The sequence below is a fragment of the Rhinolophus sinicus genome, chromosome 13 (assembly GCF_057876585.1).
Source record: "Rhinolophus sinicus isolate RSI-liver-muscle chromosome 13, RSI-T2T, whole genome shotgun sequence".
In the NCBI taxonomy this organism is placed as follows: Eukaryota; Metazoa; Chordata; class Mammalia; order Chiroptera; family Rhinolophidae; genus Rhinolophus; species Rhinolophus sinicus.
The window spans coordinates 53,435,882-53,460,207 of NC_142513.1; the positions used below are offsets into that span (position 1 = coordinate 53,435,882).

Here is a 24,326-nt window from a genome sequence, read left to right on the forward strand (position 1 = left end):
GGAACAGAAAGTAGAGATAAAAAGAAAATTTGTAGAGCTGGCTTTACTTCTTTTGTTTTATTTTCTCTCTCTGTTTTTGATCATGCCCAAATCTCACATGCATTTCATTGATACTCGCATAAGCCCTAGATTTCTATCTAAAATATAACTGGGTCTACGTGAAAAAAAAAATGTAAATGGGGCTGACACGCGGACATCCAGGTCACTTTCAGTGGTGCAAGGAGAGCCTCCAAACGCATTTGGAGAGATCAAAAGGCAGAACCAAAACTAGACAGAAGACCACACGGAGAATGTGATCCAACCATGTACAAAAAATGACAACTCATCTACCTAAGAGAAGTAGCTAACAATTTCTGAAGTACCTACGACACGCCAGGCAGTAAGCTAAACCTTTAAATGCCTTGTCTTTTAAGAAATCCTCCTTTTTTTTTTTTTTTTTGCTTTATTCATAGATGAAAAAATGAGACGCCGAAGGATTAAATGAGTTACTTAAGTTCTCATGGTTAGTAAATGGGTGAAGTCGGATTCTTAGTCACATGTCACACTACAGAGAGTATGAGAGAGTTGCATTTCCCCCAAGATGCTCCCGTTAACTGTTGAATGCCCTGCATTATTCATACCCCTTATTCGATGACTGGTCTTATTTTCACCTACGAATGCCTTGAGTATGGCAGCACAGAGAGAAGTCTGTCTGTCCTTCCGTTCATCCTCCATTTCCCCTGGTGAACCCCCACATCTGGCTTTAACTTCTAGAAGCAGACACTAGCAGAGAGAGCTTCCATAAATACCGCTGTATAAAACCTTGGCGGAAGCTCAAATGGGCTCACAAGTATTTCACAGTTGAAAAGAGGTTTATTGACAAATAGTTAACGGTAATAAATATTTGTTGAATGACTGAACTTTTAATAACTAAAGAGACTGTCTCTCAAAAACATTCTGCCATGAAGCTACTTTAAAAGGGGCCATAAAAACAGGGAAAGATGTGGAAGGACATAAATTCAACTTTTCACTTCTTCATTTTAATGAATTCACTCCACAAATATTTATTAGCTTTCTAGTCGATACCAGAGACTGTGCAAATTATTTCTTAGGGGTGTACTAGTTATCTATAGTTGTGTAACAGATTAACCCGAAACTTGGCAAGTTAAAACAATAAACACTTATGATCTCACAGCTTCTGAGGGTCAGGAATCTGAGAACAGGTTAGTGGGGAGCTTTTGCGGTTCAGGGTCTCTTGTGAGGTGCAGTCCAGCTACCAGCTGGAGTGAGGTCATCTGAAGAGTGAGGCTGAAGAATCCAATTCCAAGTTCACGCCCATAGTTTTGGGGGGGGGGCTCAGTGCCTCTCTGGCTGTTGGCAGAGACTTCGGCTTCTTGCCACGTGGATGTTTCTGTAAGGCTTCCCAGAGCCAGCGATGCAAGAGAGAGAAAAAGAGAGAGCATGCACCCAAACCAGAAGACACAGTTGGCTTTTTATTACCTAGCTTCCAAAGTCGTTCTCTGTCCCTTGTCAGAATTAGACTTCAGCTCTCAAAGAGGGTCATCTGAGAATTCGTGGATATCATTGGAGAGCCGTGGAGGGGGCTTGATTAGAAAGGAAACTTAAAATTTTCTTCATGTACTTTTTAAAATGTTTAACTCATTACAAAAGACGTATAGTATAGCCATGTGCTTGGGGTGGGAAGGGAGATAGCTAGGCATGGGTCCAGAGGTGAGCCATCTCACCCTCTCTGCGGGAGACCCAGAAAGCGCCAATCCCTCATCAGGACAGGTGGTATCTTTAGATGAGGGGTGTCGTGGGATTGTTACCTAGACCTAAAATTCTAGTTGGGCACCTTAGCAGCTCAAAGACAGTGGGGTACACTGAAGATGACCCAGAAAATCCTATCAGAAAAAGATCATCAGGGAACCAAGCAACTGCCACATAAATGTATTTCCCAATAATTTTCCATGTTCCAATTCCTTGAACTAGCACTGGTCTGACTGTATTTTGACCCGTTGAGCTGGTTAGCCAATGCAAAAACATTCACCATTGTCCTTCACATCAAATCATGAATTCCGAAATGGAACACCCATCTGTCAGTTTTGAGAGTGCAGAGTCTCATCTTCGCAGCAAAATAAAGTTCCCCTCACCTTTCAGAAGCCAAAGCACCACTTCACCGTGAGCAGGGGGGAAAAAGCCACAAATCAATTAAACTTACCTTGCATGTGTAAGTACCGTGCATCGCACTTACAGTGCCTTTACAAAAAACGATGGTAGCGTGGGGTTCTCAGCGAAGGCACACAAGTCAGGTGATGGCACGTTGAGGTCTGTGACTCGAGTGCCCTTCTTCCTCCCACCACCCCCCCTGCCATGGCCACACTGCAATATTTCCTTGTTGCTTTATTTAAATCGAAGAAGAAAACCACATGCTGGTTTCTGAAGAGCCGCGTGTGGCTGAGAAAGCCTCAGGTTGGAATGTAGCCCCTATAATCCCCTTCACAGATGTGCAGAGAGAAAACAGCTCCAGAGACAGTTCCCAATACCACCAATGTCCCTTCGAGCTAAATTTTGCATTTCATTTCTGCCTTAAAATCTTCATTGGCTGCACATCTGAGAAGGCTTAAGAAAATAATTTATTCCATAGAAGGTTCCCAGTAATGTATGCTCCCTAAATTGGCAACACAGGAAGCATTTTTTCCTTGATGACCATGGAAAGACCATCCAGTGCGAATAAACATAGCGCAGGCGGCCATACGTGATGCAAAAAGAAATTTACTAGCATCCTGAGTTATAGATTACAATTATTTTTTTGTATCTTTTTAACTTACATATTTATAATTTCAGATCTTAGATAGTAATCCCCCCTTCACTCAAAATCCTTCTCTGAAGGGTCTAACTCCAGGACACAGTTTGTCTTTTTAAGTCCCTCTTCCTCAAAACCAGGTAAATTCAAGAAAAAACAAACAAATAACCTTATTTCTACCACTCACTCTACTTCGTTTTTGTTTTTTTTTTTCATTTTCAGATTTATGCTAAGATAATAGCTTATTTTGGGCAAGTACTATTTGTTCTCAGCTTTACCTTTCTCAGCAAGTGACAGAATTTAGTACCACCTCTTTCTTTGCTTTGTCCATGGATGGCAAACAAATTGAATCCACATGTACAAAGCAAAACCTATGATTGCGAAGTAGGAAATTTGTTCCATGATTTCTCTAAAAATTCCCAGGCATCTAGGTCTTTAGTATCTATTCAATGATAAATGAATTTTTCATTTTCCTCCCAATGTTTTTGACATCCAATAAATACAATCATGAGTTGAAGAATGTTATTTGTAATTATCCCATAACGGTGTGATAGCTCCTTCCTCCCTTGTCATTTCTTGGGAATGTTTAGATGGAGAATATCATTTTGCTGTAATGATTATTTTGATTCTCCAAGGCAGTAGAGGGTACTATACCGGCTTTATATTAGGACCTTCAGATCAGAAGTGAAGTCTCCATTTTTTAGTCTTCAAAGAGCCACCAGGAGGCGGAAGGGTTGGCAGTTGATCTAAAAATGGTATCATCTTTAGATCTTTTGCATTTGTGTCATCCAATTTCATATGAATCTCTTGTCATGGGCTCTCTGGAACCATATTACAATGCTGTTAATAAGAGAGTTTGAAACCAGCAATTCTACTTTTGAGTATGTATCTGAAGAAAATGAAAACAGTAACTGAAGAAGATATCTGCACCCCTATGTTCATTACAGCATTATTTACGGTAGCCTAGATCTGAAAAAAACTTTTTTCACAAAAAGAAAACTTCTTTTGTTATATCTAGGCTATTGAAAGTAATTATTGTTGTTATAAAGTATTATTCTTGTAAAGAATAGTCCATTATGGAATATTATTCAGCTATAAAAAAAAGAAATCTTGCCATTTATGACAATATGGATGAAACTTGAGGGTGTCCTGCTAAGCGATGTAAGTCATACAGAGAAGACAAATCCCTTCAGAACTCACTTATATGTGGAATCTTAAAAAGAAATAATAATAAAATAAAACAATTTAAAAAATGAGCTTATAGATACAAAGACAGATTGGTGGCTGCCAGAGGTGGGGGCAGGGTAGATCAAATGCATAAAAGGGATCGAATGGTGTGAATGTCAGTTATGAAAGAAATGGATGTAATGTACAGCATGGTGACTATAGCTAATAATACTGTATCATATGCTTAAAAGTTGCTAGTAGAGTAGATCTTAAAAGTTCTCATCACAAGAAACAAAAGCGTAACTATGTAGGTGTTATCAACTAAACTAATTGTGGTGATCATTTGGCCCTATAAAGACATTTTGAATCATTGTTACAGGTCTGAAACGAATATAATTGTATATGTCAATTATACCTCAATATTTTTTTTAAATTAAAAAACAGGGAGCGTTTGATATTGTCATTGTCACGAGAGGCCCACAGCCTTAAAGTTTTTCTCTTCTTTGAGTCACAAGCTGTGGCTGGATGATATTTGGGCGGTACCTTCGCTGTCTAGATACCAAGACACAGGCCAGTATCTCAGAGACGATGATCAAGGTTACGTGCTGTCCTCAAAGCAAACAAAAGCTTCTTTAACGAACATCTCTCCCTAGAGCCCACGAATAACAGTAAACACAGTGCTCAAAAATATGTTCTATTTTACTTGTGAATTTCTTGGCAATTTGAATGCTAAAAAGAGAATTCACAAGGGAGATGAGGTGGGAGGGGGAATTTTTTTGTTTTTTAAGGGAAAATGTATTTAGCAGAGAAGAAGAATGAGAAGATGTCTTGCCACTAAGCCAGTGGGAATTGGAAATTACTCCAAGCCAAGAAGCCAGTAGACTGGCTGAAACATAAGGTCGAATTCAGAGGGAGCCAGTCGTGATTTGATCTCATTTCATGTTTTTCTTCCTGCTTATTTCCAAGATCTAATTGATGCTTGGGTTTGGAAAATGATAACGTAAAACAGCGAGGCAGAAAAAGGTATCGAAACATCTTAGATTAACCCTTCTTCTACATAGCTCTCGCCCTCTCCCTGGGCAAGTGGCTTTAAAATACTAACTTTCAAGAATCCAGCTTATTCCTTAGTCACCCAAAAGTTATATGGAAGCCATAGAAGGAAGAAAATACTGCCTTCTTAACCACATATGAGTCCAGCTAACAAAGTATCTTGACTAATGTTCAGACTATACGTAAAATGACAGCTACAACAAAACATATACACAAAGGTAAGGGGTTGTTTTTGGTCGACTGAGATGTCCCTATGGCTAAGAATATTAAACAGACCCATACAGGGTAGTGTAATCTAAAGCAACCAATTAGGTACCTTTAATTGGTTCCCTTAGATTAGCAACCAATCAGTCTAGATTAGATTGGTTGCTAATCTAAAGCAACCAATTAGATTTGAAGCCTCTAGTACAGGGGTTTTCAAACGGGCTCCTGAGTTTCTTGAAGGTGACTGTCTGAAGTTGAGACACAGGTCACAGCTGAATGTCCATTTGTGCTCACGCCCTTCACTTCAACCAGCGGGTCCACCATAATTAGAAACTAAGTTGACAATGATTGCTTTATGCAACCACAGTTAAAAACCCAAAATGGCTAACATAAAAAGATATTCAGACGCTCCAACTATCATTAAAACCAATATTCTTAAGCTTGCATCAGTGGTCCATTCCGAATGTACTGAGGTCTTACTATTATGTGACCGGGGGCTGGGAAGACCAGTGAGTCAGCTGTCCTCCCAGCCTCTGAGGAGCTTCCAGCCCCAAGGGGGAGAGAGAGAGAGACATAGAACTAACCCCAACAGCACGTTTCATCTGCTCTAATAGACAGAAGAGGGTCAGTGGTACCAATACTTTGGGCCTCTGCAAAATTAGGAATACTTTCTGGCAGGAACTTTTTTTTTTTTCTGCCACAATGTTCCTTGTGCTAATGTCCTCTGACATATCCACACCTTGTCTACTTTTTTGGGTCCTTCTGTCTGTCTTAAATCTTCAGGTTTAAAGACACAGGTAGCAGCTCATCAGTTGGACTTCAAAACAAACCAACTAACCAACCAACAAACAAACAAACAAAACTCCATCCTCTTGGAAACAATTTCAAATCCCCTCCTCGCCCATGACAATGACACGGAGGCAGAGGACACATCTTAAGAACTGGGTAAAAAACTTACAGTTTCTTTACACAACATCCAGTAACCCAAGGACAATGACCTTCTTTTACCCCCAGAGGAGTTAGAACCTGATCTGACCTTGTTTGGCTTTGCTCTGTGCTTCCCTCCTCCAGCTGCAGTTCCAATTTCTCTCTTTCGTCCCCACCCTTGCTCTGCCCCATCTCCCACGTCTTCTGAGCCCCAGGCCAAAATCGCCTCCACTCTAGTCATTCCCAGGCAGTTTTGCATGGCACTTCCTCCTTCACGCTTTACAATCTCCATACCAGCTCTCGGGGTGTATTACGTTATGTTTTCTTGCCTCTCCCCCATAGACTTAAAAACTTCTTGAGGACAGTGTATATGACATTAATCTTTGTACCCACAAGCCCCTGGTACCATGCGGGAACATCCTACCCACTTAATAAGTGGATGTTAAATACACACGGAAATAAGAACGTTTCCATGGAGAGTAGGAAAATAACCATTCTTGCTCCTCCTACTAGATTCCTATATTCGCTGTGCGACACACACAGACCCATGTGCGACACACACAGCCTCGCCCACACTTCTGCCTCCTCCCAACATCCCATGACCCACTTCCCAAGCTGGAAGCTCTAAATACACAATAGGCCTGGGGTGTGACCAGGTAGGCACAGCTGACCTTCACTTAGTAACCATCCAGTAACCCAAGGACAATGACCTTCTTTTACCCCCAGAGGAGTTAGAACCTGATCTGACCTTGTTTGGCTTTGCTCTGTGTCCTAGGACCCACTGACCCAGCTGACCACCTCCCACCAGGTTAGCCACACACGTGGGTGTGGCTCCTCCCTACAAGTTGGAGATTTGAATACCCTCTGTCACTCTGTTGTTTGCAATCAACAACATAAGAACTAGGTACATCGATTTTCTTTTTCACAGTGGCCTTAAAAAACATTAGATGTTTAACTTCACAGAGATGCCTTAGCCTCACGGACATATACCTGGCCACCAAATTTGAATCTGAACCACCAGTTCTCTTTGCTTTGGGTTCTCCCTTCTGTTTGGCTGAACATGTACGTTCAGCTGGCTTCCAGGGCCTCACTGATTAGCCAGAGGACAAGCAAGAAAGCTGGGGCTGTCCTACCTCTGCCAACCAAGGTTGGTAGTTCAGACTCAGTGGGCATGGGGAGAAGCAGCCCGAGCGGGTTTCCCACAGGATAAGGCTTTGGCTCTTTTGCATCCCAGAATCCCATTCATCAAGCACCCTTTCCTAGCATGGTTGCATGTTCCCTCACACCCTCCCTGTGAAGAATAAGCAAAGACCCCTCACAGAGGAGAGAATTAGTCCGGGCAACCTTCTGAATGTTTGGGGAAACTTACACATATGGCATTGCATTGCAGATGGGGGTGGGGAGAAATGAAGATCATTTTACAGACGATTGTGAAATGGCTAAGCTTGGTCCAGCCTCTTAACTTCCCTGAACCTCAGTTTATGCAGCAGCAAAAAGGAAACAGTCCCTACGTCTGGAGGGTGTTGTACGGATGAGAGAGGTGATGGTGGTGCATTTCAGCTCTCCTTATTTCTATCTTTCTCCGCGTCTTTTCCAAAAGAATCTTTCTAGCTGTTGGCAATCATCTTTGCTGTGCAAAGGTTAATACACCGCGAATGTGGCTGCTGAGGAACTTCTAGGGATGGGAAGGTCAAAAATGCAAGGATATGGGTTTCGTGAGCACTAGGGGCGGAGCTGGCCGCGGTCCCAGGCGACAGAGGTCTCCTGTCAGCCAGACCCACCGAAGCCTTGCTGCTGACCTGGGGCCAGCAGCAGACGTTTTGCCCTTGACTCCTTAATACACTCAGAAGCCCTTTCTCCCCTGGGTGCTTCCTGACCCTCCCCAAGATGCAGAGTGAGGCAGGCACAGGCCTGTGGCATCTTGGGGATGCTGAGGTGCGACTCCAAGTCCCCGGGAGAAAACTGGGTCCAGATGAATGGCGTGGACCTGGCTTTTCCTGTCGTCAGCTGAGCCTTACAGCAACCTACCCCCGACACAGCCCCTCCAAGCCCGCGTCTCACCTTCCCGAGTTCCTGAATGTGTTACCGTCCTCCCCAACCTCACGCCAGGCCCAGGCGACAGGGAGTCCTCCGCGTCTCATCTCCTGGCCACGCGGGAAAGGAAAAGAACTTGATTTCACAGAAACGTCAATGCAGGCGTGGGGATTGGGTGACTGAGCCCCACCTCTCAGGACCACGAAGCACACGGGGGGCTCAGGCTGCTGGATACCACTGAGAACATTCAACTTTTTGGTTCCGAAGACAACCTTAGGTCAGCAAGCGTTGGAGGAAGCTGAGGACCTCCCAGAAAAAGAGAAGATCAACCCGAGTCATCGTGTTTGTTCACGTGGTGAATGCCAAGCCCCCATCCCACGTTTTCTTCTCACCACCCCATCTTGGGGATGGACATACACACACAAGCTGGTTAGATGAACCCCAAACAAAGGCCATAGGGCTTCCCCACTGTGTGGGTTGGACCGGACCCCAGGATGGTTCCTCCTCCGGCCTGTTCTGCTCTGGCGGTTCAGCCCCAACCCCACCGTGACAGTTCTGTGGAGCCTCGTGGATTTCTGCCCCGCACCCCTCAGGGCACAGGACAAGGGGAGCCCGTGTGGCTGGAAAATCTCAGCCTCCTTGGCTTTGTCCGTGAGACAGGAAGCCCAAGGGCTCCGGAGACTCCGGCGCCCAACGCGCTGGTCCCCACCACACTCGGGACACCCTCCCAGGGCTGGTGAAGCACCGCCAGCCTCCAGGACTGGCCTTCCCCTTGGGGCCCCTTTAAACTAGCCGGGTGGGAGTTATGCAGGGCGATGGGGTGCGCAGATCCCTTTGCACCCTCCCCCCCCCAGACACTTCTCTCAACCTGCGGCTCCTGGCCACTCCGCCAAAGGTTGTGCTGAAGGCCAGGGGACTGGCTCCCCTCGGGGTAGGGGGGCCGGTGCGTATGAATCTAAAGTTTGCTGTGTGCCGAGAAAGTTGTGTGGAGCCCCGGATGGGGGCCAGTACGCTGTGAGGAGCGGCCGAGAGAAGAGCTGGCCCTGGGGTCAAAACGAGGACACTTTTGGGGGTTAGGGGACAGGCGACCAAGAGTGGGAGGTCCCACGGGCCCAGGAAGGAGGCCAGAGGCTGTGGCTGAAAGCTCACGGCGATGTCTCCTGCCGGCTCCGAGGCCCTGCCGGGGCCGCGGGGCGGAAATCCGAGCCTGGGGAGGGAATCACAAGACCGGGCTTCTCCGATGGCGCCCAGCTTCTGGCTCTTGGCCACGGCGCAGGACACCCCCATTTCCTCGGGGCGAGTAGGGACCCAGGGAGGCCAGACCGAGGCTGGGGGGAGGAGGACGGAGAGGAAAGAGGCGCTACAAACCCCAGGGTCGGGCAGCGCGGGAGAAGGCCCGTCCAGTGGGAACGTGAGGGCGGAGGCCTTCCTGGCGCCGCGCTCGCTCCCGACCCTTCTCTGCGATTCCAGTTCTCAGCCTCACCCCGTATTAAGTCTCGGCCGGTTCCTGCCCACGCGGGTTCCCTGGCAGGCCCCAGAGTATCGGGGGCGTCCGAGGCCCGGGATGGGTTCTCCAGGGGCCGGGTTCCTGCCGCTCCGCCCAGGGTCGCGATTGTGTCCCCAATCCCCTCGGGGCAGCTGTGCCTGGCAGGCGGGCGGCTGGCGCCGGCGGAGAAGGACAAGCAGCCGCAGGCCGCGCGGGCAACTTTTTTGAAACGTATCGCTGTCCCCTGAAAGGTGTTATAACAGCAATTCAATTACAGTAAATGGCGCACGTCGTTCGTCTCAGCTGGAAAGTCCGGTGTAACGGAATGTACAAGCTCAAGGCACGTTCCTGTTGTATTTCCCTCTCCTCCTTCTAATTCCCTCTTTCCGTCTTTGCTTCTCCACTCTGTATGAATTATAGTTGGACCACAGGTTAATTCACTCCAAACAGTGTAGTCTATCTGGACAGAAACACACTGAAAAATTGGCAAGAGATGCTGAACACCGGACGGGGCCTCAAAAAGGTCGCCTGAAGTTCCCTGCGTATCGTTAGTCCCCAGTGGCACCGCCGCCTGGGAGTGTGGTTACCTGGGCGTGCGTGGCGCCGAAATACCCGTGTCTGGGCTTAGACCACGAAGCCATGTACCAGGAGATGGTGCCCACTCCACATGTGGCGTGGCCTGCAGGCGCCCGAGGAAAGGTCCGGTCTGCTCTCTTTGAGTCCATTTGTGTCCTGGCACGTGCATTTCATATCACACTATAGACAGTAGCTCAGGAAATTAACAATATCAACAAAAGCGAGTCAAGGTTTTGGGGGACTGGCGTTCCAGAGTGGCGCTAAAACATTACCGGGCTCCCTGTGTCCAAATCTGGAGGGAGGGCTGGCGGAGGGGGAGAACCTCTCGCCTCGCAGCCTGGGCAATCATTTCCATGAAAGTAAAATGAACACGCGCTCCTTTGAAGTTAGAGGGGAGGTGACATAAAAGAGGATTGTATGTAGTGACGGTTCTATCAAAACGGAAAGAAAGGCGTTGCCTCGCCTGGACTTTTTAGTTTCGTGATTTTTTTTTTTTTTAAACCGTCCTTTTAGAAAAGGCTAAGACGGCAACACGGAAGTTCGCGCGCGTTCTGGCGGCCCCGCACAGCGGGCCTCTCCCAGCATCCGTGGGAGGGAGGTTTCCCACGCTGGCAACGCTGTGTTCCGCTCAGCGGGCAAAGCCTCCCGCGCTCTGCTTTTCCCTACGCGGGACTCGGCTAGGCCCGGGAGGCTGACAGTGCTTGAGTCCAGGAGAGGGCACGGCGCGCAGTCCAGGGTTGGGGTGGGGCCCAGGCCGTGGCTGCCCAGCCTTCAGCGCCCCTGAGCTCTCAACCTGAGCCCTGCCCTGGTTGGCGCCCCGCACCCCAGCCAGCCTGTCCAGAGGGGTCCCACAGATGGGAAGAGGTGTGACCACAGGGTCTCGTGACTCGAGGCCAGCCTGGCCGGGGTACGCCGGGGTCCAGCCTGGCAGGGGTCCAGCCCTAATAGACGCGCCGAGCTCCGGCCAGTGCGCGGCCAAAGGCGTTGGGGTCCTTTCCGGCTTTTTTTTGCTTTAAAATCTAGAGGCGCGGATTGCTCTCAAGCTCCGTGAAGCCCCTGACCCCCAATTTGCAATTCTCCGCTGAACCCTGACTTTTTTTTTTTCCTTTTCTTTTTTGTTAGGAGATACTGGGCGGTGAGAGGAAGGTAACTCGCGCGTCTTCAGCTCCCAGGGCTGTGGCGACGGTAAGAAACGAGGACCTGTCAATAGGACCGGAGGTCACTCGCAGCCTGTGATTTGGAGTTGTCACCCTCGTCCCGCCCCTGATATTGTTGGTTAAAACGTCGCAGGAGGGGCATTCCGCGCCGCGGCGCTGGCTGGCGCCAAGTCGCACGGGTTCACCTCCCCTCTTAGCTCGAGAAAACCCCTCTGTTTTGGTTAAAGCGGGCAGCGCTCAAGACCGCTTGGGTCTGGTGTCTTTGCGAAGCCTCGTGCGGGCTCTGCATTGTGCAGGGAGGGTTGCCCCAAGGCCTCCCACACTCTGCGGGAGGAGCCTGCTCAGGGGAAGTCCCTGGCGCTCCGTGCGCCCGCGGTGGCCTCGGTCGCAGCCGAGCGCTTACCCGGCTGCGCCGCCTCCCAGCTGGGCACCCGGCGCGGCTCGGGCTCCGAGGCCGTGCAATCCACATCGGCTCAGGTCCCCTCCTGCCTCTCTCTGCTCGCTTCGGGTTATACCGCCGGCCCCTTCTCACTCCAAGCGCTTCTCCTGTAAGCACACAAACCCTATCGTATTCATTGCACAAAACCCCCACTTTGAAAGCCCAGTTGGGGGTCTGGATCCTACGTAGGAGACCGAGAAAGAACAAGATTGCGAAGCCTGTGGGTGGCCCTTCTGCAAAGAGAAAACTCCCCTTCGTTTGCATTTCTGCTCAAGTTTTAAAAAGTTCCACTTAGGACCCGCTCTCTCTATTCCTTAACTGTGAATCTGGGGGTGTGGGGGGTGTGGAAGGAAAGTATTTGGAGAAGCCCCTGTGAGGGTAGCGGCTGCCCTGTAGACACAGGGCCGCTCTCTCCAAAACCTCCAGGGCAGGCGGGAAGTCCTGCCGCTGGAATTGGCACCTTGGGTGTCTGCGAAGGCGCCAGATGTGGGACTTGGGGGGTACACGCAATCCACTTTTCTCCCGCCTTCTTCCCGGAATCACCAAACCCAGGGCTCCAGGGGCGGAGTTCCCCTCAGCCTGGCCCACCACATTTCGGCCGGTTGGGACCTGTCCCGCCAACCCTGTGGCCTGTGGGGTGTTGTTCCGCCAGCCCTGAGGACTGTAGGGTCCTGTCCCGGCACCCCAAGTCTTGGGCAGCTGCCCCACCTGGCAGACGCTATAGGAGTCAAGGATTTGAACTTGTAAAACCAGTTACAGCAACTCTTACGCCTCCCTTTCTGCTCACCTGTTACAGAACACACGTTAACGGTTTGAGTCGATAATTCAGGAAATAAGGAGATGTTCTTGATACTGGTCTCCCGCTTACCTGTGGGGTCCCTCCTCAAGACAGACTCCCTGATATATGCACTTAAGGAAAGTTGTCAGGTAGCTGACTTCTGCTCCTCTTGGTCTCAGAGTTAAGGAAACCCAACTAATTCAGATTATTCCCTGCCTCCAAATACTTTGTTGTTTGTCTAAGATAGCCGGGTACAAATTAAAACGGGCAAAGGGATAATGCGTTTGTCCTTTTTGCCTGCTCGTCCTAAAGTTCACCGAACCCGTAGAAATTAGTTTTGGATGAGTCCCATTTTTCGCATAATTGGCAGAGTTCTCCAGCCCTGGCCGCCTCTAACCAGCTTTTTGCATCTACTCAGCCTGGTCCCATCTCAGAGTTCCTTAGTTTGATCTCTTTTCATAGAACACTCTCTCCCAGTTCCTTTTATTTTTTTCCCCCCTGGTGGATCAATCACAGAGACAATTGATTTTTCTGTGTCCTTTTTGAACCAGAATGTGCTGACATCGTAGGGGGCTGGGCAAAATATGAGTGAGCATTGACTCTCACGAAATAGGAGACAGCCCGGCCAACCTTCCTGTTTAGTGGTTAAAGTTCTGTGTGCGTCCATATATGTGTAAGTGTATCCTCGGCCAGGAGCGGGTCATTAATTATGAAACTCCTTTGAGCTATGGTCCTAGTACGCTTGCTTGCGAGGGAAGGATCATGCCCCACTCCCTCTTCCACTGGAAAGAAGACCCGAAATCCCTTGTCCCTGAAAGGAAGTTACGAGAGACAAGACGCAATTTTCTTTTCCTTTCCTGATGATTCTGTCATCCAGAGGATCACAGCCATGTCAGAATGTCTTGGAAAGAAAAAAAAGAAGAAGAAGAAAAAAAAAAAGAGCAGGAGCTAGTGAGAGAGACCCTGCAGTCCGTGACCATCTTTGCATCAAAATTTCCCAGACCTCTATTTTTGATGGTGAGCCCGCTGATCTGAGTTTGAAATGCGAGTGCAGTGAAGCCCCCTAAGCCTTCAATCCTGTGAAATTTTCAAAAGACCTCTAGAAGCAATCTCAGGCTGCCTGACCCCTGACAGGCCGGATCTCTTTATTCCTCTCTCTGCCGGCACTTCATTTGTTGGAATATCTTTCAGATTTGCACCTCCAGATGACAGACCTGAGTGTTTATTATGTGTACATGAATCGGAAATCTTCAAGCCCTCACCAAAAGCACCATCTTAAACATAATATTTAATTTCCCAGCCTAAGTGCCTGCTTCTTTATTTGCTTTTCATTAGCTTAAATATTTTTTCCAGGTCTCCCCATGTGTCACTTTGATATTTAGACGATGCTCTCTTTTAATCATCGGTTCCCCCTTGAAAAATCCCCTGTCTCCCGCGTCTGCAGGGCTCAACCGGCCACGTCACTGCAGAGGGCGGCAAGGCCAGTGAGCAGGAGGCTGAGAGGTTCCACCTGAGGGGGGCGCATCTCCAGGAGGGTTGGGGGCCCCTGGGGTGACAGAGAAACACTTGCTTTTAACCAGCGGCCAGGGCTGGCTTGGGACCAGTGACGACTCCCCATGTCACTCTACTTTCCTCCTTCAGTCCCTTCTAAAGGTCTTGTATTATTATTTTTTAAACAAAACAAAACCTCAGGTGGCTTGCAAAGGTGCCCGGGTAGCTTTAGCAGCTGGGAATCTGCCCAGCCACTGCCATATCTGAGCTGGGCTCAGGCTTTAGACATCCCAGCCTGGTCACTCAGGCACTGCTTCCTGCCCAGACACCCCTTCCCACCCGCCTTTCTGGGGATCCCTAAATCCTGGGGGCTTGAGGGCTCTACAGGGAAAGGGAATGGGAAAGGGCTTTGGGGAAAGGGCTGTTTTGTTAAAATGCCTTCTGCCAAATAATTCCACGGACAAGATTTTAGGGGTGGAGAGCTGGCCCACCCTTTCCATAACCTTAGCCCTAGACTGAGGCTTCAGAGCCCAGCAGGGCACCCAGGTGGATGGAGTGGAGACACAGTTACACCCCACCCCTGCCTAAGTGGGAGGTGACTCAAGCACAGTCCCAGGTCGAGAAGTGGTGGGCTGCACCCTGAACCCCCTCTCTCTGTATTTGGATGGGCTGTGTTGCTATGATTAACTTATTAAACGCCCTGGTAATTATTTTAATTTGACTAAAAAAAAAAATACTTTGGGAGGCATTGCGATGTGTTTGTATTTATTCATCCCCCCCCCCCCTAAAACCTGTGTTAAAACAAATGTTACTTTTCCCTCTTGTATATAGACCCTCCCTTTTTGAAATAGACCGCAGGGACTGCCATTAGATCGAATGGCAAGTCTTTATAGAAAGTGTTTTGCATAATTACATACCAAAGCCAGAACAGTCACCTCCACATTTTATGGGTCACAAACCATCAACAATTGCCACATTATTGTCCCCGAAACCTTCGTCCCTTCATTGACGGAGCGGACTCCGCTGCCTAATCTAGAACGGGAGAAGATGGAAATTTCTCCTAATAAGAGCCCGAGAAGATTATGTCCCCACAGACAACGTGTTTACATATAGTTATAAAGTTCAGAGGACCGGCGGGGAGAGGAAGGGAAACGGGACTAGGCCTGATTAAGGCTCATTGGGCTAATATAGATAGCGCATCAAAGCAGCGCTCCCCTTTTCAAATCCGTCTGCTTTCCTACCTTTGTCATGCGGTAATTAAGATATTCTTATTTAGACAGACAGCTTCTCTGGTAACTGAATAATATTACGTCCTTTGATGTCAAACTTTTGACACTTATCACACCAGTACTGGGCAATTTAGCACAAATGCCCTCCTTAAAAAAAAAAAAAATTAAAACAAGAAGAAGAAGATAGAAACCCCCATTGGCTTTGAAGACATCTAATAAGTGTGATCCTGGAACCACCAAATGATCTAAATCGCCGCCGACAGGCCGCCGGGCTAGAACTAATATTCGGGGTTACATCATGAAGCTGAATTTGAGTTTGAGCTCATTGAGGCGGTATTGGTGGCCCTGCGACGGGAGGCCCGCAATTCCTGCGCCCCCATTCCGCACCCCCAGAGCCGCTGCCCCGAGAGCGAGGAAAAGCCGCGCAAAGTCTCGGGGGTCGGGGCAGGGATGGGGCTTCCGCCGAGGTGCAAGCAGCTGCCTGCGGAGCTCGCGGTCGTCGCCTCGGCTCCGGAGAGCCGGACAGGACCAGCCACCTACGCCCCGCAGGACACGTCGCCATCGCTTTCCGAGCTTAGTTGCCAAATTTGGGATTTGCCAGATGGCAGGATTATCTCCGCGTCTGTTATATGTGTGGGGGTGGGGGCGGAGAGCGAAGGCAGGGAGGTCCGGAGACCGCGCTGAGTCCTTTAAATCACACGCCCGCTCCCTCTTTGCCCGCCGTGTGCCGCCGCCCGGACCCTTCCCGGGGCCCTAAGCGTCCCCGAGCCGCCCCGCAGCCGGCAGCAGGCCGAGTCCCCGCCGCCCCTGCCCTGCCTGCCGGCCCGGGTCCACATCTGCAGACCCGGCCCCGGTGCCCAGATGCCAGGAGCCGAGGGAAGATGAGAGCTCTTCCCTCAGAGGAGAAAAAACGGGGGTAGGAGAGTTGGAAGTGCAGAGGGCACAGAGGGCGGGTTAGGAGGGATGAGACTGCCACGGTGACACCTGGAAGGCATTGTCCTTGCGAGCGACACCTGTCAATCTCCGCTCCGGGGTCCCGGGCCGGGGGCGGGGAGGCCACGGGTCTCCGCGGTGATGTCATCGCAGAGTCCCTTCCCGGCGGAGGGCGGGGGAACGGGGAGGGGCGCAGAGCCCCGCGGCTGGAAGAGGGTGGGGGAGGAAAAGAAAGAAAATAAACTGCAGTCGCGCTCCCTCGCCGCGTCCTCAGCTTCGGATTTCCATGGCAATCAAGAATCCAACTTTAGGGTTATTTCTAACCTGGAATGACCCGTGTCGCCTTTTCACGGGAGTCGGAGGAATAGGGTTACAAGCTGCTACCCCACACAGTCCCCCCAGTCCTTGGGTGGGGGGCGTCATCCCAAACCCTTGAAGTGTCTGACCCTTCCTCCAGACCCAGCTCCCTCCTTTCCTGGCGATTGTTCCAGGCGCAGGCTTCAGGCTTAGGAGGAAACACCCGGGGATGAGTTTTGAAAGTCCTGCGATATTGCAGGGGCCGCGGAGAGAGTTAATTAACGCCGGGCGAGCGCAGCCAGGGGGAGAGGGGGCCTCGGCGTGGGTGGGCGCGCCAGGTCCAAGGTGGGGGTGCGCGCGGTGCGTGACGCTTGCGATCTGGAGGCCCCAGCTTGGAGGCCGCGACGGGGAGCGGTGGGAGTGACAGCGGTGGCCTTCGCGGGAGGGGGGTGCTGAGGCGACCCCTGGAGTCTCCTGTTGGTCCCGGGGAAATTCTCATCTCCCACCTACTGAGCTCTCACCCCCACCCCCTGCGCACTACTGGACTCTCCCGCTTTCTATTCTTTTCGGTCTGAGCTAATTAGCAGCCTGCCAGCGGCCTGATTTATGGAAACGCTCAGGCGGGCGAAGGCGCGCCGCCGGCCGAGTCCCGGCTGCCTCGGGACCGAGTGGAGGAGGAGTCTCCCCGCGGCCCCCTCCGGCGGGGTTCTCGCCGCCCGGATGGAAACTGGAAGTTGCCGTCCCCTCTCCCCCGCGCCCTAGGCACCCAGCCTGGGAAGGTGGGGACCCTGGCACCAGTGGGGCGGCGGGCAGGGGCCAGTGGCTACGCATCCGCCCACTGAGTCCCGAGGCCGGCAGGTCTCAGCTCCCGCTGACCCGGAGGGCTATCCGGACGCGGACAGAGCGAGAGCCTGGTGCGACCCGGGTGGGCGCCTCCCTTCTCACGTCCTGCTCTCCAAAGCAGGGAGGGGACGCTGCCCGAGGTGGCCTCAAGCCCCCAGGCCGAGAGGAGGCTGCCCAGGCCAGGGTGGGGCCGAATGGACGCACCCACTCGGCTTGTCCCCGGCGCTAGACAGTCCCAGGGGAGGGCGTGGTCCACTGCGCTCCCCTCCCCCTCACTTTCTCTCGGATCTGAGGGGTCCTCTGAGTCGCAAGCCACCAGCCAAGAGTCTGGGAATTTCAAGCTCAGTGAATTTCGGGCCACAGACAGTCCCACCAGGCGGGCACTTGTCCCCAAATCGGGCGCTGTCTCCTGACCTTCCGTGGACTGCTCTCCATGGTCAAGGGAGGAGATGGGAGGAGAGAGGCTCCCCCTCTTTCCTGTTGACCCCAGAACTGAGGAGGAAAAGGGAAGGGGTGCGGGAGTCAGGGGAGGACCTGTGGCTCGTACCCCAGCAGCCCCCAGACGCCCGGGGCCCACATTGGATGCCGGGATCAGGCTGAAGGCACCCACCCCACTCCCATGTCTGGCTCTGACCTAAACTGCGGTTGTGGGGAGCTGAGATCTCCAAGAAAATGTGTTTATTTTAAAACACCCCCCAGTGCACCTTCCTCAGAAGCCATACCTGGACTCTGGGAGGGGAGTCGGTGCAGAGCTGACACCCTCTCCCCAGCACAAGACCCCCGCCCCTGCCCTCCTCTGGTTTCCCTGGCAGATTAGGGTCCTTGGATGTCACTGAGAACCCAACACCCACCAGCCTCCCAGGACCTCTGGGAAATTTCATTTTCTGCTCTACTTCCTCGCCTTACTCCCAGGCCTCTGCCAAAAGCCATAATTTCCAAAAGATTGGTAAGATCGCGGTTTCCTGCAGGCCCTGGCCCTTCCCCACCTGCCTGGAGAAGGAAGTTGACACCCTCCGCTGCTGGGGAGCTGGGCTGAGCACCCATCTATATCGTGGCCTGCAGGGCGGCCCCTTTGAATTTCCAGCTCTGCTGAGGGCTGCGGTGGCCCAAATCCAAGGCTGAAGTCTAAGTGGAAATGGAGACCCAGCCTCATGAAAATGTCCCCTATAGGCAGCAAGGGTCCCAGGCCTGCTGGGTCACCAGAGGGCCACACCGCAAACACAAGGCCTCCCCTGCCAGCCACTCTCACTGAGCTTGTGGGCTGGTTTCAGGACCCACCATCAGCACAGCAAATGCTGGCTCTTAGGTGCTCAAATAATGTTCTTCATTCGTCTTTTTCAAGGTTGATTCATAGCAATCGACAGGTTAAAGCCTCATCTGACTTCATTACTTTTAAAAGCTGTCTATTTCACAACTGTCACTTTTCATCACTTAAGTCGAATAAATACTTGAAGAAATGAATTGGAAGAGACTTTTAGATCATGTTTATAATTCTTGGTCACCACGTTAACATTCCTAATGGCCTGACCCTCTGAGTGTCTGTAGACTCCTAAATTGGGCTGAAAATTCCTGCATTTATACTAGAAAACTTCAATCGAGGTGAGGTGCCCGGGAAACACGGGCTAAAAGAAATGCAGCTGGTGACAAGTTGGTGACCCGGTGCCGGCTCAGCAAAGCTTCCCAGAGGTGGCCAGGGCCCAGGCGGGGTAGCCGCAGCCACTGGGTAGGGGGATAGCTGAAATTTCAGGGAGTTCTGCTGCAACGAATTCCTGAAAAGAGGGACCAATTTAAAGCCACCCACAGGCCTTGCTCTGGCCCCACGGAGCGGGGCTGCAAACCCACGAGGACGTTCATGCAGCGTGGCCATGCTGTTCACGGTTACTGTCACTATTATTTCGATCTTTGTTTCAAAAATGATTTTAAAGGGCCTCCACAACCACAGGTTGAGCGTGGTGGGTGAAAGGCTTGTCAGATGCCCCTGGGATGCAGAAGTGTGGGAACGAAACCGCGGGCATGGAAGTGCGTTCAATAAATCGAAACAGTTTCTTCTTCTGTTTTGCTGCCATTGCCCAATGGTGGGTCTTCTACCTCTGATCTTAGTCTCTCTCTCTCTGTCTCTCTCCCCCACCCAGATACAATCAGTTCTCCGACATAAGCCAAAAAAAAAAAAAAAGAAAGAAGGAGAGAGAGGAAGAAAGGAAGGAAGGAAGGAAGACAGAAAGGAAGGAAAGATGGAAGAGAGAAGGGGGGAGGTAAAACGAGAAAGGAAGGGAAGGAAAATCACAGGAAAGGAACCTATCAAATAGGAAACCTACCAAGTTTGGGGGACACAACAATATCCATCCCAGTGCACAAGATTTTGTTTTTTTCTGAGAGAGAGAGAGAGAGAGAGAGAGAGAGACAGAGAGAGACAGAGAGAGACAGAGAGAGACAGAGAGAGAGACAGAGAGAGAAAGAAATTGTCCTGAGTTGGGTGACTCCCTTGCTGCGTTCAGACCCGGGGCCCGCATCCCCGCGTCGGCCCCACCCGCGTCCCACTGCAAACTCGAACTTCGCAGATTCCCCCGGAGCCACCGCCACGGCCCGGCCGCGCTACCCGCTGTCGCCCGCCTTTCCCGGCTGTGGCCTCGGGCCTTCGCCCACCCACGGACAGTCGGCCCTGCGGGTCGGAGAGCTGCCCGATTTTCGCGCGGAGGCTTTGGGAAGCCGGCATTCACCTTGCTCGGTGGCGGCGGCCTCGCAGCGGGAACGCGGCGGACAGCCGGGCGCGCTGCCGTGCCCTGGAGCGCCACCTCGCTGCGGAAACTGGAATTACGCGGCCATGCCTCCCAGCCTTACGCAGCCTAACTTGACCGTCCCCGGACTTTTCCCCCCAAACCCTAAGAGAAGCTTCAATCTTCTTCCCACCCACTAACACCCATGATCTGTGACCGACGTATCGCACGATGTCTGCATTGGGATCAAGGGAAAATAACAGGAGAAAGAGAAAAAAATATATGCGTACAATTTCAGCAAAGCTAAAGTGCTATGTTGGTAGAAAAGATAACAGAAATGAACGATGTGTTCTCAGAGACCATAGGTTCGGGCCGCCAGGTTCGGGCCACTCAGCTGTGGCCTATGCAAATATCTCCCATCAAGCGGGTTCCCAGGAAGTCATCCTTCCCACTTAGATTTCCACCGAAACTCAGTCATTCCGGTCAGTCAGACACCAGAGGGGCTCTGCCAGGCCAGTGGCCAGGCTATTGGAACCTCGTACCCCGCAGCCTTCGGCTCTGCTGACGAAAATAACTACAAAATACAGCCCGGAAACCTGGGCGCCTGTCGGCCAGTGAGGGCCGCAGGCAGAAGGTAGAGATTACACCGCATTTCTCTCTAAGGAGGAACTGGGCATCTGGCCCTGTTTTACCCATTTGGTAACTTCTGAGTTTCACCTCACTCTTAAATCCTCGCCACGAAATACTATAGAGAAAATTGAATTCACTGTATGGTGAGTCTTTGCTTCCATTTGTTGCAAAACGCGCACCACCCCCAGAGACAGGTGTTCTCAGGAAAAACAAATTTCACAAAACAAGATTTCTTCTGCGAATTTGCCAAACGTGGTGTAAGACTAGAGTGTCTGTCTTGTGGTCCTGTGAGGATTGGTGCGGCGTCTTTGTTTTGAGGGGGGTGGACAGGATCTTTTCCTAACATAATTTAGACTCTTTTTCTAATGGACTGCCAGTGCGTTTTTGTTTTTGTTTAAAGGAGCTCAGTGGATGCCACCTATAACCCAGGCTGAACTGGAAAGTAGGGGGTGGGGGTCGAGCGTGTGTGTGTGTGTGTGTGTGTGTGTGTGTGTGTGTGTGGTGTTTAAGCCCCTGCGTCTCCCGACCTGAGTAAACTCAACTTAGAAACCCTTCCTTCCTGAGTTGGCAGGTTGAGCTCCCAACCGGCAGGGAAGTGCCTTCTCCTTGTAACCAACACTCCTCATTGCAGATTAGCAGGTTCTCCGAGAGCCTTAGCTTAGAAATTACAGGGCTGAGCCAAGAAAATAGCCAGGTCGGCTTTCTGGGTGGTTTGTCCCTTCTCCATCAGGCTAGGAAAGATTCCTCCTGAGAGTTCATACAGGAAAGAGGCCCCGAATTGAATGGGGGCCCCTCACCCCAGCCAGCTGAGGAGGGGTGGCCGGCCCCTGGGGTGCTGGAGGAACGCTGCACGAGGCAGCAAGGAGCTGTTGAGAGATCCTGGGAGCCAAGAGGCTGGGAGCTGAGATCCTGGGAGCTGAAGGACCCCGGGGTCCACCAAGGGACAGCGGTGAGGAACAGGGACAAAAGCAGAAGAGAGTAGAGCCCAGCAAAGGATAGGCTTGAATCTCCATGCCCACTGTTTTTGAGAAGTCTGTACATTGGCAAGGTTTCCCATCGCTCTTTCTCTTTCTCCCTCCCTCCTTCGCCTCCTTCCATTTCTCTCTCCTCCACCCCTCTTCTCACACTCCGATTTTCTGGTGTGTGTTTTTTTTCCCACCGAATAATGCCTGGAGATGAAAAATGATTTTTATTGCTATTACACTTCCCACCGCAAGATGCAGTGCAAGGCGCAGAGTTTGTATTACAACTATGTCACAATGTTTCATTGATGCAGAACATGTAGCCAGAGGGTGTTGCTAATGACGCCTGGATTAGAGGGAGATGGAGACTAGAAGGAGAGAGAGAACAAGGCCGAGGAAGGGAGAAGGGAGAGGAATTGCATTAGAGAATGGAGGGGGAGGGGGGTCGTCACATAATCAGCTCTAATAATCAAATCAGGATATTTTCAGATTTCAAGGTTCTTTCCACGCTTGAGAGTGTGAGCTAGAGAGAAACCAATACCCTTTTAAACAGCACGAAAGTCTTTTTTTGCCTGTTAACAACTATTAATTGTGCCACTTAACAGAAGAACTCTCCTTTAAAAAGAACCAAACTTCGAAAAACGCTTAATATCAGATTAAAGGCTTTTCCGGGAGCCGAGGCCGTTTGGAGGGAGGTGGGGACCCGGTCATCACCGCAGGGTGTGTGGAGCGCATCGCGGCCTGCAGAGGCTCCACGCCCCCGCCCGTGGCCCTGCACACATGTGGACACAGGCCTGTGACCGCCTGGTGGGGCCCAGGGTGCCTGCCGGGGCGGCCCGGGCTCGGCCTCCGCTCGGCCTGGGCGCAACTGCCCCTGCGGGCTCCGAACTCCCCTGCGCCCTCCCCCGGGACGAGCCCCACTTAGGGAAGCGGGAGGTTTCGCGGTTCCTACCGTGGCCCAGGCCGGTCCCACCGCCCAGCAGTCCGCTTCTGCCCCCGGGGCACAGCGAGGAGGGCATTCCCTGGGGGCTGCGGCCCTTTGAACCCGGGGAGCCCTGGGCTCCCGCCCAGACGCGCGGAGCTCGCTCCGAGCTGGGCTGCGGAGCGGAGTGTGGGTGGCGGGTGGGGTTGAAGGGGAATGGGGGAGGCGGGAAGGGGGTGGAGGGGCGGGGGCGGGAGCCGGGCGTTAAGCCTGGAAGCTTGGCTGTTTACCCAAACGATTTTCCTTTCAGGCCCAGACGCCAATGAGGCAAGATCAAACTCCCCTCTTTTGGGGGTGTGAGTGTGTGAGTGTGTGTGTGTGTCCTCCACCAAGCGGGGCTTTGTGAATGGGGGCTCCGAGACGCCGGCTGGGAGGGAGCAGAGGCTGACCCGGGCACCAGCGCCTCCTCCCGGGGGCTGGGAGAAGCCAGGCGAAGGGCGCCCCAGACGCACTGTGGTCCGGAGTCCGGGAAGCCAGCGACACGGCACACAGGCCGCAGAGAGCGAAGGGCCGCGTCCCCAAAGGCCGAGTGGGGAGACGCACAGTCGTGTGTGGGAGAGGGAGGAGAGAAAATCACACGAATCACATCCTCCTTCCAGGCCCTTAATTTGCGATGTCTCCAAAGCTTAAACCTAGCTCCTTAGGCCGCTGATTCCTTCCCGACTCCCTCGCTCGAGCTCTATTAGCTGCAAATTAGGCCAAGGTTTTGGCGATTACGGTACAATGCGGGCCTCGTGACACGCGCCGCTGGGCCTGCGCCTGGGTCCCGCGCCCCGAAAAGTGATTAGGAAGCAAGAGGGGATGGGTGGATGGATTGACAAGACATTTGTCATTTTTAAAGGGGTCCACATCCAAGAACATCCACCAGCCTGGGGCAGGGGGAGGGGACAGACGCGGGGTGGGGGTGGGGAGTCCGGGTCGCAGCGCCGCAGGTGCTCACCGATCTGGGCGTGGCTCTTGCCGCTGTCCCAGGGGCCTGCTGGGGCTGAAATGTCGTTTGCAAAATAATGACAATAGTATTACTATTACTGATGAGAAAAATCAGGAAGGCGGAGTTATGTTTATTTAAGGGGGTAAGCTGACATCCGGCTGGCTACCTGGCGCTGTACGTGTCTCCGACCACTCATTCCCCTCGGCCCAGGCCGATGAAAGGCTCACCCAAAGAATTGTTTCTAGAAGAAAAAGGTGTCATTCCGATGCTTCTGACTCAGCTACAGCTGCGCGCCCTGCCTCGGCTTGCCCCTGCTCTCCCCCCCCCCCCCTTCCAACACACACTTTCTCACGAAAAGTTCCCTCTTCCGTTGTTTGTTTTAAAACAACGAACCATTCTCCCCCCCCCCCCCAAGGATGGTATTGGGCCGAAATGCCCCTCCCCCGGCGCTGATCTGGGCGGGCGCCTTCGGGTCCTGCTAACCCTTGCTTCAGGCCTCTGTCTGCTGCTCACCGTGGCCCAGGCCTGAACACACGTCCCGGGGAAGGGGGGAGGCATGGCAGAGGCCTGGGGGTTTCTTCCGGCGTGTCGGGGGTGGAGGGCCGTGGCTGCAGGGCTCAGGGCGGCAGAGGGTGGACGGCAGCCGTACTGTGGTCCGTCTGCGACAAATGTGTCTGGGAGAGGAGCTCCTAGAGCAGCCAGCTGTGCTTA

General features: G+C 51.8%; 1 long non-coding RNA gene across 2 annotated transcripts in view; it reads right to left on the bottom strand.

The window, feature by feature from the left end:
• The window catches only part of LOC109444965 (uncharacterized), a 30,490-nt gene extending 7,672 nt beyond the window's left edge, over positions 1-22,818 (bottom strand). Inside the window, exons 1-2 of one of the 2 annotated variants that reach the window (XR_012491323.2) lie at positions 22,655-22,818; positions 8,195-8,277 (exon numbers count right to left, since the gene is read on the bottom strand). This is a non-coding gene — a long non-coding RNA (uncharacterized LOC109444965). The remainder of the gene's footprint in view (positions 1-8,194; positions 8,278-22,654) is intronic. The other variant, XR_002136972.3, reaches the window with a different exon arrangement.
• Positions 22,819-24,326: the final 1,508 nt, after the last annotated feature.